We start from the raw sequence: 13,019 nt of genomic DNA on the forward strand, positions 1-13,019 counted from the left end.
AAAGAGGGGCTTGATGGGCTGCTTCACATCTCAGTCATCCAAATGCTCATGGGGACAGCTTCTTGCTGTGCATAAAACCAGCTAAAATACAACACTTTGCTATGTAGCCTTTTTTTTAATAGGGTAGACTAATATATCTTGTTCAATATAAACTCAAAAAGAGGAGATAAACATAGACCAAAAGAAACTTAGAGGCACAGGGCACCTAAGGATTAGATGGCAGTTGAGTTATGGCTTTGAGGGGTTTTGTTCTGTTTTGCATTTAGATTTTCATTTAAAGGTTCAAGAGACTGAAATTCCCAATTCATTGTGTTTCTGTAGAAGACATGGATGGATTATTAACAGGTACAGATTAAGCAGAAAATAATAGCATTAAAACAGGCATAGTGCGAAAAAAAACCAGAGAAATTATTTAACCAAGTGGCTAAGCCTGCTCAATGGGGACAGGACTTCTGGGTTTCATTGCCTCCATGTCTGACCCTGAGACAGTTTTGTCTGAGCATTGTCCTTCAAATCAGAACCTCCATGACAGGGGTGCTGGAAACTTGCAGCCCTAGCTAGGAAGTCCACAAAGTGCTTGTGACAAGCAGGACCTCCCTGCACATGTCAAGTAGAGTCTGTAGCACTGCTTATAGGGAAATCTTGTCACCAGTGATGGTGAAGTATAAAATGCTGCTCATCCCACTCAAAAATGGATGTGTAAAGGACTAGATGGGCATATATCTCTCCATTAAATTCAACAAGACCAAGTGCAAGGTCCTGCACATGGTTCAGGGCAATTCCAAGAACAAATAGAGGCTGGATGAAGAATGGATTGAGAGCAGCCCTGAGGATAAAAGGTCAGGGTGTTGGTTGATGAGAAGCTGAACATGAGCTGGCAATGTGCCCTTGCAGCCCAGAAAGCCAACCATATCCTGGGCTCCATCAGAGGAAGTGTGACCAGCAGATCAAGGGAAGTGATTTCCCTCCTTTACTCTGAGGTTATGAGGCCCCACCTGGAGTACTGTGTCCAGTTCTGAAGCTTTCAGGACAAGAAGGACATGGAGATGCTGGAGCAAGTACAAAGGAGGCTAAGAAGATGATCAGAGGGCTGGAGCACCTCTCCTATGAACACAGGCTGAGAGAGGTGGTGGTGTTCAGTCTGGAGAAAAGAAGGTTCCAGGGAGGCCTTGGAGCACCTTCCAGTACCAGAAGGAGGCCTACATGAAAGCTAGAGAGGGACTTTCTACAATGAAATGTAGTGATAGGACAAGAGAGAATGGATTTAAACTGAAGAAAGATAGATTTCGATTAGATATTAGGAAAAAATTCTTTCCTGTGAGAGTGGTGAGACACTGGCAGAGGTTGCACAGAGAAGATGTGGCTGCCCCCTCCTTGGAAGGTCCTGTCCATGGCAGAAGGGTTGGAACTAGATGATCTTTAAGGTCCCTTCCAATCCAAACCATTCTACAATTCTATGACTGATTGTAAACTGAGTTCAGTGTCATTTACAGAGATCAGGGCTTCTTCTCTTCTTGGAAGAGCCTACAGAGAAGCCAGACCAGCTAGAGCACCAGAACATTCTCACACCAGGATATGCAACCCACTCTCTCCAAAATTGTCCCTGTACCAAGCAGGTTCAGGTGGGGTAAGAGAGGAACCAGAGAGCTAACCTCAGGATTTTATTATATTTTCTCCCTCACAGGGCTGCATTAGCACTCAGAAATGCCTGCAACCCCCCCAAGCACCTGGTTCAGACCTTGCTGCTCCTTCATTTCCATTTCTTTTCCTAAACTTTTATCATCACCATTGATCATTCTATTATTATGGGGCAGTAGCTGACCAGTTTGATCAATCACCTGCCCAGGCTTCGCACTCCAACTCCCACCTAATTGCATCCCTGAAAGAAAATGGTACTCAGCAATGTTCTACTTAAAACTAATGCACTTGTTTCTGGAAAGCTGCTAATGGTGCTGTGCCACATTTCAAAACATCACAGCTGTTAAAAACTCATTGAGGAGGAAGACACTGATGCTGGGTACTGACAGGAGAAGTGGTGTAAATCCTCTGTGTTTTCTGTTCTTGTTGTTTAATGGACAGAAACGGGCAAAGGCTTCTCAATTGTGTCCTTGTTTGAAAGGCAGAGCCAGTAACACAAGGGGAGACACCGGGAGGATGGAGCTGATGGCCACTGGCCTGGGCTGGACCAGGCCTGATGGCGTCATGCCACTTTGGCAGGTTTTACATCAGCAGCAGATCTGTCTCTGTAATTATACCTCTTCTCAGGAGATAATTGCATGGTTCATAGCAGGCCCTGATTCTCCAGAGCAGTCTTTGGTGCTGACTCCTAAATAAATGCACATCTGGGAAGAGTTTGATTCAGGAGGCTGCAGGCACAATTTGGATGACTTGCTCAGGTGATTAACCTGCACAGTGACAGCAAAAATCAAGGTGTTGTGCAGTCATCCCAACTGTGCTGAGATAATCCAGACTGCCTAAATCAGAGACCTCCCTTTTCCTTCAGAGGGAGGAGATGTACCTCTGAGGGGTAAAGTCAGAAAGCTGGGGGGGAGATGGCAGGATGCATAACCTGGGGCAAGGCATGAGGCAGAGTTGTGTATCCAAAGCCCCTATCTCTCCAAGAGCTTGGATTTCACATCTGACATCTTCAGACACTTTGAATTCTCTCTACTGTCATTGAAGTGGAGCTCCTGCTCTCCAAAACACCACCAGAAAGCCACCATGAAGCCTGTTATGGGTATATTTTGGCACTGGGTACACTGCTGGGCTGTCAGATGGGAGACTTGAGTTTCTAAGAAGCAAGAAAAGGCTCCAACCAAGAGCTCCTCCATTCCAGACCTTCTACTGGTAGGAGGTATGCCAGGAATCCAGCCCTGGTTGGAGCTCAGATGCTCAAAATGCACTACACCTAGGGCAGACAGATGGAAAATGAGACTATCACCTGTAGTGCTGGCCACAGAGAGAACAGACCTGAGCTCTGCTCTTTTAGGATCATTTCTCAGTATTCCCATTAAAAAGTGTTTCCTTTAAAGGGAATAAGCCATGCTTAAAGCAGGGATAAGCACCCAAGAAGGCCATGAAAGAAGACACCTGGGCCAGAGGATCACACATTACTTTATATTTAGGATGACTTTCCTGGAAGCCTAACTTTGATTTTCTTTGATGGCAAAACACAGCAATTTCTTCTTGCTCTTCCCCCACAGACATTCCCTGCTCTCCCAGATTAGAAATTCATAGCACAGACAATAGGACCATGATTGCTATTTTCCACATTCCTCTCATCATTTTCTTTAGTCACACCTCTCTGATGTTTAATAAGTCTTCATTGAATTTGACAGCAGTCGTATGCCAGAAGCACAGACATAGCATTAGTCATATTTCCTCTACTCTGGAATAATCCCATAATAGCTGGGTAATTAAAGCCTGCCTCTTACTAACATGTTTGGCTTCATCCTTTTCTTTTGTGTATTCAAAATCTCATCCTTTTTCCTTGCAGATCAGCCCTGTCTGAATTGGGCAAAATCTTGTGAGCTGCACAGCAAAGGCTGGACCAGAGCACTGAGGAGGGAAAAGCAAGTGAGATGAGAACAAAAAGGGAAAAGTAAGTGAAAAGGAAGGTTCAAGACCAGGTCAGATGGGATTTTGAGTAACCTGGTCTAGTGGAAGCGTTCCTGCCCATATCAGGGGGGTTGGAATGAGATTATCTTAAAGGTCCTTTCCAATCTAAATCATTCTATGATCCTGTGAAAAATGAAAAGGCAGAGGGAAAAGTGGGAGAGGGGGCTACTTGCTACTATCTTGAGCCTGGTTTGAGAGCTGTACAAAGTAACCCAAAAGTGAAATGGCAACTCACACCCCCCAGGGTGTGAGGGAACATGGAGAAGGACACACAGAAAATACCCAGTAGGACACATGGACACAGCAGTTAACGTGGAATAACAGTGATTTAGGAAAGATGCTAACCTGAACACAGACTTTTCTTCTGAGTTTTGAGCTTCCTTCCTGTCCTCTGAAGTGTCTACAAGGCAACAGAGCACTCTCAGAGAAGGGCACAGAGCTGATAGTGCCATGGAGGATTTCCCCTGCAAAATCTGCCCTTTGGCATCTTTTGCTCTAAATCCACCAAAAGGCAGAGGACCTTTGCTGCCAGTTGTCTGGAGGTGGTCTCAGGAGGAATTTTTGCTGGGTCCCAGCAGGCAGGCATTGGCAAACCCCTCAAGGATGAGAGAAATTCCTTTTGGGAACTGAGCACACTGAAACCACCTCTCTCCTGTGCTCCAGCATCGAAACGATCCCTTTTACATGCCCACTCCTTCTTTGAAGTTCCCAGGGATGTCTGAAAGGTCGTGAAATCCACAATAACAGTCTTTAGTGAGAGTAAAATGTTTCTTTTCAAATACTTGTGGTCTGCATTGGATGTTGCTTACTAAAATATTTACCTGGAGGGAATGAAAACACCCCCTCAGACATACATCCCGCAGGTAAAAGCTCCTTTTAATTGCAGCAGGAAATGTGACATTTCAAACTGGACAGACAAAGGCACTAATCATCCCCTGGGAGCAGTGATGCTGCAGGGACCAGGAGAGGGAGTGGGCAACCGAGCTGTTCCTTTCCAGCTCAGTGCCAATATGCCCCGAAACACATTTTCTTAATTTTATAAACAGCCCTTCCCTCCCCCACACTGCCCACTTCTCATGGAGCAAAGATGAAGCAGAAGAGAGACTGTGCTGCAGCAAAAGTGGGATCAGTTGTGACAAAGCACCTCTGCTATTTTGCACCATTTGCCACTTTTTCTTCTCCATCCAGGGCTGTTAAAGAGTCAGATGGTTTACTGCCATCAATAGACCTTGTTAGCTTTTAATTTATTATTTTTCTCAAAAGGGAGGGAATTGCATTTACATATAGTTGTATATAAATACTACATTTTACACTTTAAATATAGGGCACATAATGTTGCTGTAGTGCCTGTTGTCTGCTCCCCAGGCTGTCACATTCTCTCCAGGAAAACATAAAAAGATGTTAAATTCAGACCTTCAACTCAGTGTCTGACCACCCATAACCAATGCCATGCCACTTGTTGAAAGACAACATCATGCTTTTCTTAAACTGCTTGTTTCTGTGTCCGGTTCTACTTATTTGTTGTCTAGGGGAAAAAAAAAAAAAAAAAAAAAAAAAAAAAAAGAGTAATTTACTGTGAAGCACTGGCTGCAAATCATTTTCTGAACCACTGCACAATTTTAATCAGACGACCATACTGTATCCAATCAAGGGAGGATTTCCCAGGGGGTAGGAGGGGGTTTCGTTGTGGCCTTCCCCAGAGGACAGTAAATCCAAGTTCTGCTCAGGAAGACAAGATGTCTTAGGCTTCACAGCCTGCCCACACCTCATTTGCACTAGAATTACATGGCCATTACTAATGTATACAGTGACTCAAATTGATTACTCTGCCATTAGTAAGAGCAACTCACTCACAAGAACAAAGCAAAATTGCTGCTTTGAAAGAATTTGGGGATGAGGAGGGCTGTGGGGGTGAGAAGGACCATAAGGGTGAGGAAGGTCATGCTCAGAGGAGAGTTTGGCATGCAAAATAGCACAGGAATGGCTGGACTCAATATTCTATGTGCTTAGCACATCTTGCATTAAAAAAAAAATAATCACCTGGCTTTATCTTTGAGTCCCTGAAGTCTTATCACATGCAATAGGAGTGTCTCTGGGTTTAATTCAGGACTCCTGGAGCCATGGGAAATCCCAGACTTCTCTGGGGCTTCCATTCACTTGTATTCCTGGGGGAGCTGCTCTGTGGCAGCCCCCCAACCACACTCCTGGACAGGTTTAGCCACTGCTTTAGACAGGGCAGAGACTCCCACCCCCTGCATCACCAATAAGCTCCTCAGTGAGGATGGCATCCCCCTTATTGCCCCAAGAGACAAAGCTTCTGAGCAATTTGGGGAAGAGTAAAAACACTTCAGCAGGAGCGTACATGTCCTACTTCTTCCTATATCCCCATGGAGAATGTTTTTCCCCTGGAAATGGGAACCTGGATTGGAAATCCTTGGTGTGAATTGGGCTCAGGGGTGTTGGGATATTGGCCTCCAGCATCTCCAGCACGTCTCTGCTTTTCATGTACGTAACTTTTGCAAGCAGAACATGGCCTGCCTTGGACACCTAACTCCTAGCAAGGGCTCAGGACAAGCAAGTTCAGGGATGGGGAGGGCGCTGCTCTGCTACTGCTGGGACTTATCCTGAATGTTGATTTCTTTCCTGGAATCTCCTACTTGCTATAGCACAAATCTCATGTAATGAAAACATAACCCTGGAGCCAAAACTCCTTTCCCACGCAGCCACACACTGATCCTAACTCAACATGAGCACAGATTTTGCATTCCCACCCACGGGATTCTCCCCACACATTATAACACCTGAAGACTGGTGCTGGGACAAGGGAGGATGGGGAAATTTTGCTGCAACTTTTTGCTGCTCCTGCACAGCTTCTCCTGGCACAGCTTTCCCCTGTTCCACCTGCTTGACATTACAGGATGCCTGAGACCAAGATAGGAAGGAAAGTTAAGATGTGGTCACCCAGGCTAACACACACTGAGCAATCACTGAGCTTGCTCTTTAACCCTGACAGGTATTTGCAGGGCTCTAAAATCCCTCTGGGTGGGGGATGGCACTGGAGAAAAGCAGCCCCCACACCAGCCCATCTCTTGCCATGAGCTCTCTGTGAGAACTGGATCTTCTGATTAGATTTCCCTCAAATGAAAAGGAGAGTGAGTCTGGTACACCAATAAATAACAAGACAGCCAGCAATACTATAGCAATAGAGATAGCAATACAGTTGTCTAAACCATTAAGTGCACCCCAGCACCTTTGTTTTGGGGAGCTCCAGCTGCTGTACCATGCAGCTTGAGGTGAGCTTGGATAGGTGCAATGTTATGCCCTAAATAAATAAGCAGAGGAGTGGTTATGCTCTCTCTTCCCTCCTTCCCAGGAATGGGAGAGGAGTGGTTCCTCCCTGAAGGTGATGAAACTCAGTCTGTGGAGGTACAGGCAATGATAAAGGCAGGCAATGGCTAAAGCCTTAGTACCCAAAGCTGGAGGACATTGAAAGAAGTCACATGTAACAAAAGGAAATGGGGTGTGAGACCAGCTGCAGTGCTTGCTGCAAGCCTTCCATTTCTTGTCCAGCTCCTTTTGGGACCAGACAATGAACATCCATGCAGAGGCACAGGGTAGAGATAACCCTACCCTTCCACCTGGCAGAGCAGTACCACTGGGCTGATGTTCTGCAGGAGTTCCCTGCAGCTGCCACTGAAGCAGCTCAGATTCAACCCAAGGAACCCACTGATGGCTGAGGGACACAATGTGGCATCCTCCCCTCTGCCACTGCCACAGGTTAGGTCACCTTTCTCACCTTGCTTTCACACCCTTCAGGCTTACCTTACCTTGCATCTTGCAACACTCTGGCAATCAAATTCAAGCCAAACTCAGCTTTTACAGCCATGGTGTCTAATCCAGCTGTAACTTCATTTCACAATGCTCTGTGTCCTAAGGTGCTCAGGCACAGCCACACCACTTTTGGAGGCACTGCACCACAGAGCACAGGATGGGTCACCAAACAGCTGGAGGGGGGAGGAACACCTGTTTTTCATAATGTATGGGAGTAAAAGGAGGCTGGCAGGGAGACAGACTGGTCTGCCTCCAGATTGACACCTCCACACAAAGATGGAGCAGGGGTTATGGCTCTTGAGCACCAGCAGCTCAGTGGGTGCTCCCATTCCCTCCCTGGTTCCATCCTGCAAACCCTGCCCCAACACCTGCTGAGAACTGGCAGGGAAAGCTTGCACAAGTCTTTGTCATCTTGGGAAGTACTTATTCTTGACACAAAAAAACAAATTTACTTCTGTGGTCTGCTAAATACCTCCATGCTGTTTCTTAAGCAGAGCTGGAAGTACTTCATTCCAAACCTGTTTTCTGCATCTCTCCCCAGCTGCCCAATGCCCTGGTGGGGAAGCTGGGATGCAAGTTACTGTATCTCTCAAAATGACATCAAAAGCCTCCCATTCAGTTCTTGGAAGTGAGTATTTTAGGAATATTATGTTGCCACAGCTGTTAATTTTTCACACAGCAGGTGAAGCCTGCCCCGTTTGAAGGGCACAGTGGGAAAGGTCAGTTGTTCTGTAGTATTTTAGGACACGGGTGAGTGGGAGTTGTTTGTAGCCAGTGCTGAGCATCCATCCCAGAGCATCCACACAGACATTTCAGACCTTTTAAGGAAATACTCAAAGCTCTTGTTCAGTCTTCTCTTCCAAGCTATAGCAAAAGCAAACAGGCCACTAATTGCACAGGTTATTAGGAAGCATGTGAGAACTGGCTATACAACCACTGTGTAGGTGGAGCTGATTAGGTGGAGCTGAATAAATAAAAAATTTAAAAAATAAAATTAACACTTCCTGTATTTCCTTTGTGGCATGATGAGAGAAGCTTTTCCTGTGTGACAGCAGGAGAAGACAAATGAAAAATAACAGCAAAATTGCTCCTAACTTTCCCACTGAGCCAGGTTACAACCAAGAACACTTGGCTTTACATACAGTTCCTCTACAGAGTGCTGGACAACAAATACAGGGGCCCAGGATGGGCACAAGAGAGTTTGGGCCCCCACTTCCCTGCAAGGTGCCAGCAAAAAACAAAACAAAACCCCTCTCTGTTCCTCTGCCATCCCATCATTAAGCACCCCTGGTTTACCCACCTGGCTGGCATGAGCTGGGATCCATTGTTGGAATTCCTCCCCTGTGAAGACCTCCCACCAAAACCAGTCAAGGCAAGGCCACCATATTTAACATATTTTAACATATTTAACCATATTTAACAGACCATTCCACCCACTGGTGTTGATAAGGAGGGCACCAAGCAGGCTGGAAACCATCTTCTAATCGTCTGCAGCTGACACAGCAGATTCTCTGGGGAGCTGCCCTAGGGGAAACATGGCCTCAGATGGCTACTTTGGTAGAGCTTGTGGAAACTGGAGGTTTTCACCAGAAAGATCAGTGGGTTCAAGTCCATGAATCAAATCAAAGTAGGCTGTGGAAGGATATCTGGATGGACATCTCACTAAACCTGTGGTGCACTGGCAGAAGGATCTCTGCTTAATGGTTTTCCATGATAGAGGTTCAGACTGTCTGGCCAATTTAAAAAAAAGGGCTCAAGAAAAAAAACCAGAGAAACCCAGTGCCCGTCTCCTCCAGCAATCACCGAAGGCCAGGTTCTAACAGTTATTGTTTTTTTTACCTTCTTAGCACCATTTATTTTACAGGACCACTAAGTGCTCGTTGCCAGGAAGGTGATTCCAGTAATGGAAAACACACTCAAAGTTGGGTGTTGCAGCACCTCTGAAGCCCTTTGATAAAAGCAATCCCCAAATTTCTGGGTGTGTAGCTTCCCCTGCTCCAGGTGTTGCCTGCTGTACCTTTTCACAACATGGACTTTCTCCACAAGTTAGTACAGCACTTAACTAACTCATGAAACTTATTGTTACTTCTACCAGACAAACTGAAAAGTGCAGAATGGTGATCCAAAGTGAATTAGTCACATAAAAATAAAAAGCAGGACTTTAAATTCCAACTCCCAGCCCCATATTTTATTTACAGATGCAAAACAATAGCACTGTGAGACCTCAGTGCAGGGTTAAATCCTCACCCAGCAGGAGATTCATGAAGAAGCTGGAGTCAAAATTACCTTTGGAGCAGATCACAACTTGGGCAGTCAATCTAAAGGCACTTGCAAACATTATTGTGAAAACCACTGTCTCAGAAAAATCATTAGCTTCATACTGCACTGCTGTCAATACAACACTCAAACTAATTCATTTCAAATGGGTGTCTTAATATCTAAGTATCAAAAGCAGACAGACAATTATTACAGGCCAGAGGCACCTGATTCATACTCCCCATCATTTCTGGCTGAGGCTGATGCTATGGAAATGCCCTCAAAAGGCCAAATACCCAAAGAGCACTGAGCAGAGCTGGTGGGCTGCAGCCCTAAGCCCCCGAGCCCAGTGGCACCTCTCCCCCTCCCCTCCCAGCTGCCTCCTGTTCACCACCACTCACATCCTGAATCAAGCCTCGTGGTGTCTGCCAAGGGAGGGGCTGAGGAAAAATCAGAAAATGACTGTAATAGGCTGCAGGCAGCCTTGTGTCATCAACTTCCCTCACAATTTGGTTACTGAGCTTTAAATACAAACATATTGAATAGCAGTGGAACAAAGGACAGACTTCTCCATTTCCAGGACTCCTGCTCTCAGATGTGTCACAGAGGTGCCTGAAGTCACTCCAGATGCTCCCAGGGAAGTAATTTAAGTGTGCAAGGAATCACGGATGGAGACAGAGATGAGCACTGTTCATGCTGAACATGAAGGATCCTGAAGCAACTTATGGAGGTGGCTCACACAAGGGTGTAAAAGCCTCACTCCCTTGCTACTATTGGTCTTGTATTTCCTATTTTAAAGAAAGCACCTTTTTTTTTTTTTTTTTTTTTTTTTTTTTAATTTTTTTTGCTATATTCTAGACTCCACAGTCACATGAGATATGGAAACCAACAGAAGATGAGCAGGTGAACATTCTCTTTGGCACAGACCAGCAGTGGAAGAGGTTCCACCACTCACCACCTGCTGCCACCCTCCAAGGATAGCTGAGGAACACCCATCATGCTCAAACAGAGCTGAAAATTATACAGGGAGCCTTGTCTATGTGATAAGCCACGAGGCATGAAAATTACGGTAATTGAGGCTTGTAGGAATTCAAAGGGGCACGTGAGGCCTGAGGAGGTACTGAGTTTGGGAGCAACTGGTCTCCATAGCAGGCCTCCACAGGAGAGTTATACTCAGCACTTGAGATGCTGTTGTAACAGCAAGCTGCCAGCAGGAAGGGAAGATACCTGGAGTTCCTCACATCCAGCTGGTGCTGTCCCAACAGTGGTTCTGCTCAACGGAGAGATAAGCTGTAGCACCAAGATCTGTTTCAGCTGTCCACAGAAAGTGTGTGTGAGCACTGCAGGAGACATCTGTAACCCCTCTGCTGAAAGGATGGAGGAAAAGGAAGGTGCAAAGCTGAATGTAAAAATATAAATCATAAATAATGGGGGAAAGAGAAAGACAGAGCAATGACACCACTGCAGTGCTGAGAGGCTTCCTGGACTCCAGTGAGGCACACACAGGACCAGCAAGAGGCATGTGAAGTATCCAGCACTTTGTGGTTTCAGGTAATACACACTGGTATCTCCCACGTTCTGCAAAGGGAGAGGCAGTTTGTTGTTTTGTGATCTACTGGTTTTGTTGCATTTGATAGGATTAACAACCAAAATTTGGGGGCTAGAGTTGAAACGAGCAAACATTTAGTCTGGCTTTCACCCTGTTTCTCTCAGATTTACGTGAGCAGTAAGGTTGGACCATGCCCTTAGTCACATTTCTCTGGTTTTAGATGTCTGGATTTTGTAAATGCATTTCTGCCAAACACAATTGTGTCATGGGAACCAAAAATGCTTTATAAAGTGATCTACTTTTGGACACTGCAGCTGAGCTGAGATGAAGGAAAATACAGTTTTTAGGACATCCCATCGATGATTCACAGCATCCAAATAATGCTCCTGATTCATCCTTTATGTAAACAGCCCAGTTCAGCCTGGCACTACATAACCCTTCTCAGATATGAAATCTCATGCTAAGACTCCTGAAGGTGTTTTATGGCACAACTCCAAATTTATTCTTTCAATTAAAAAAAAAAATCTAAATATATCCCCTTTTTATTCTTTCTTACCAGAAGAAAAATCTCAGAAAATACAAGACCCATTAATTTATGTTCAGAATTCAAGATGCATATAAAAATGTCTTAAATATTCAAGATGTATACACAAATAAAGTACAAAACTAATGAAAAAAAAAGCATCAAATCATCTAATCAGATGCAAATTTGAGCAACTGGAAATATATTTTTAGTTAATCTTCAGCTTTCTTGCAGAAGTCTTGTTGTGAAGTTTATAGACCAAAGAGTGATGCTGAAAAAAAAACAAACAGTGAGTGACTACAACAAACAAAAAAAGCAGTGTTCACCTATAAAATAAAAAAAAATACAAGAAAACATGTTTATCAAAACTTAGTGGTGAAAGTGAAATATCAAGCTTACTTTATAAAAAAAAGACCAAATCACACTGGTAGCAGCTTGTGTAAAATCTGCTGCTACTGTTGCTTTTGGGTTTTTTTATTGCAAAATTATATATGAATAGAAGAATCCTGATGCAAATCATCACAAATGGTTTGGATTGGAAGGGACCTTAATGATCATCCAGTTCCAACCCCACTGCATGGGAACAGACACCTCCCACCAGACCAGGCTGCTCCAAGCATTATCCAACCCGGCCTTGAACCCTTCCAGGAAAGAGGCATCCACAGCCTCTCTGGGCAACCTGGGCCAGGGTCTCACCACTCTCACAGGAAAAACTTTCTTCCTAATGTCTAACCTAAATCTCCCCTCCTCTAGTTTTAAGCCATTACCCCTTATCCTATCACTAAATGCCTTTGTAGAAAGTCCCTCCCCAGTTTTCTTGTAGGCCCCTTCAGGTACCAGAAGGTTGATATAAGATCTCCTTGGAGCCTCCTTTTCTCCAGGCTGAACAACTCCAGCTCTCTGAGGCTGTCTTCACAGGAGAGGTGCTCCAGTCCTCTGATCATCTTCATGGCCCCCTCTGCACTCACTCTAAGATCTCCATGTCCTTATGTTGGGGGCTCCATTAACTTGACACAGTACTCCAGGTGGGATCTCAGAGGAGCAGCATAGAAGGAGAATCAGCTCCCTCAACCTGCTGGCCATGCTGCTTCTTTTGATGCAGCCCAGGACATGGTTGGCTTTCTGGTCTGCAAGCACACACTGTCAGCTCATATCAATCAAATGATGACAGATGACAGCTACTGACATGCTAAAGTATCCAAAGCACACAAGGTCAAAAGAGGTAAGGGAAAATATAATTTG

The sequence above is a fragment of the Heliangelus exortis genome, chromosome 2 (assembly GCF_036169615.1).
Source record: "Heliangelus exortis chromosome 2, bHelExo1.hap1, whole genome shotgun sequence".
NCBI lineage: Eukaryota > Metazoa > Chordata > Aves > Apodiformes > Trochilidae > Heliangelus > Heliangelus exortis.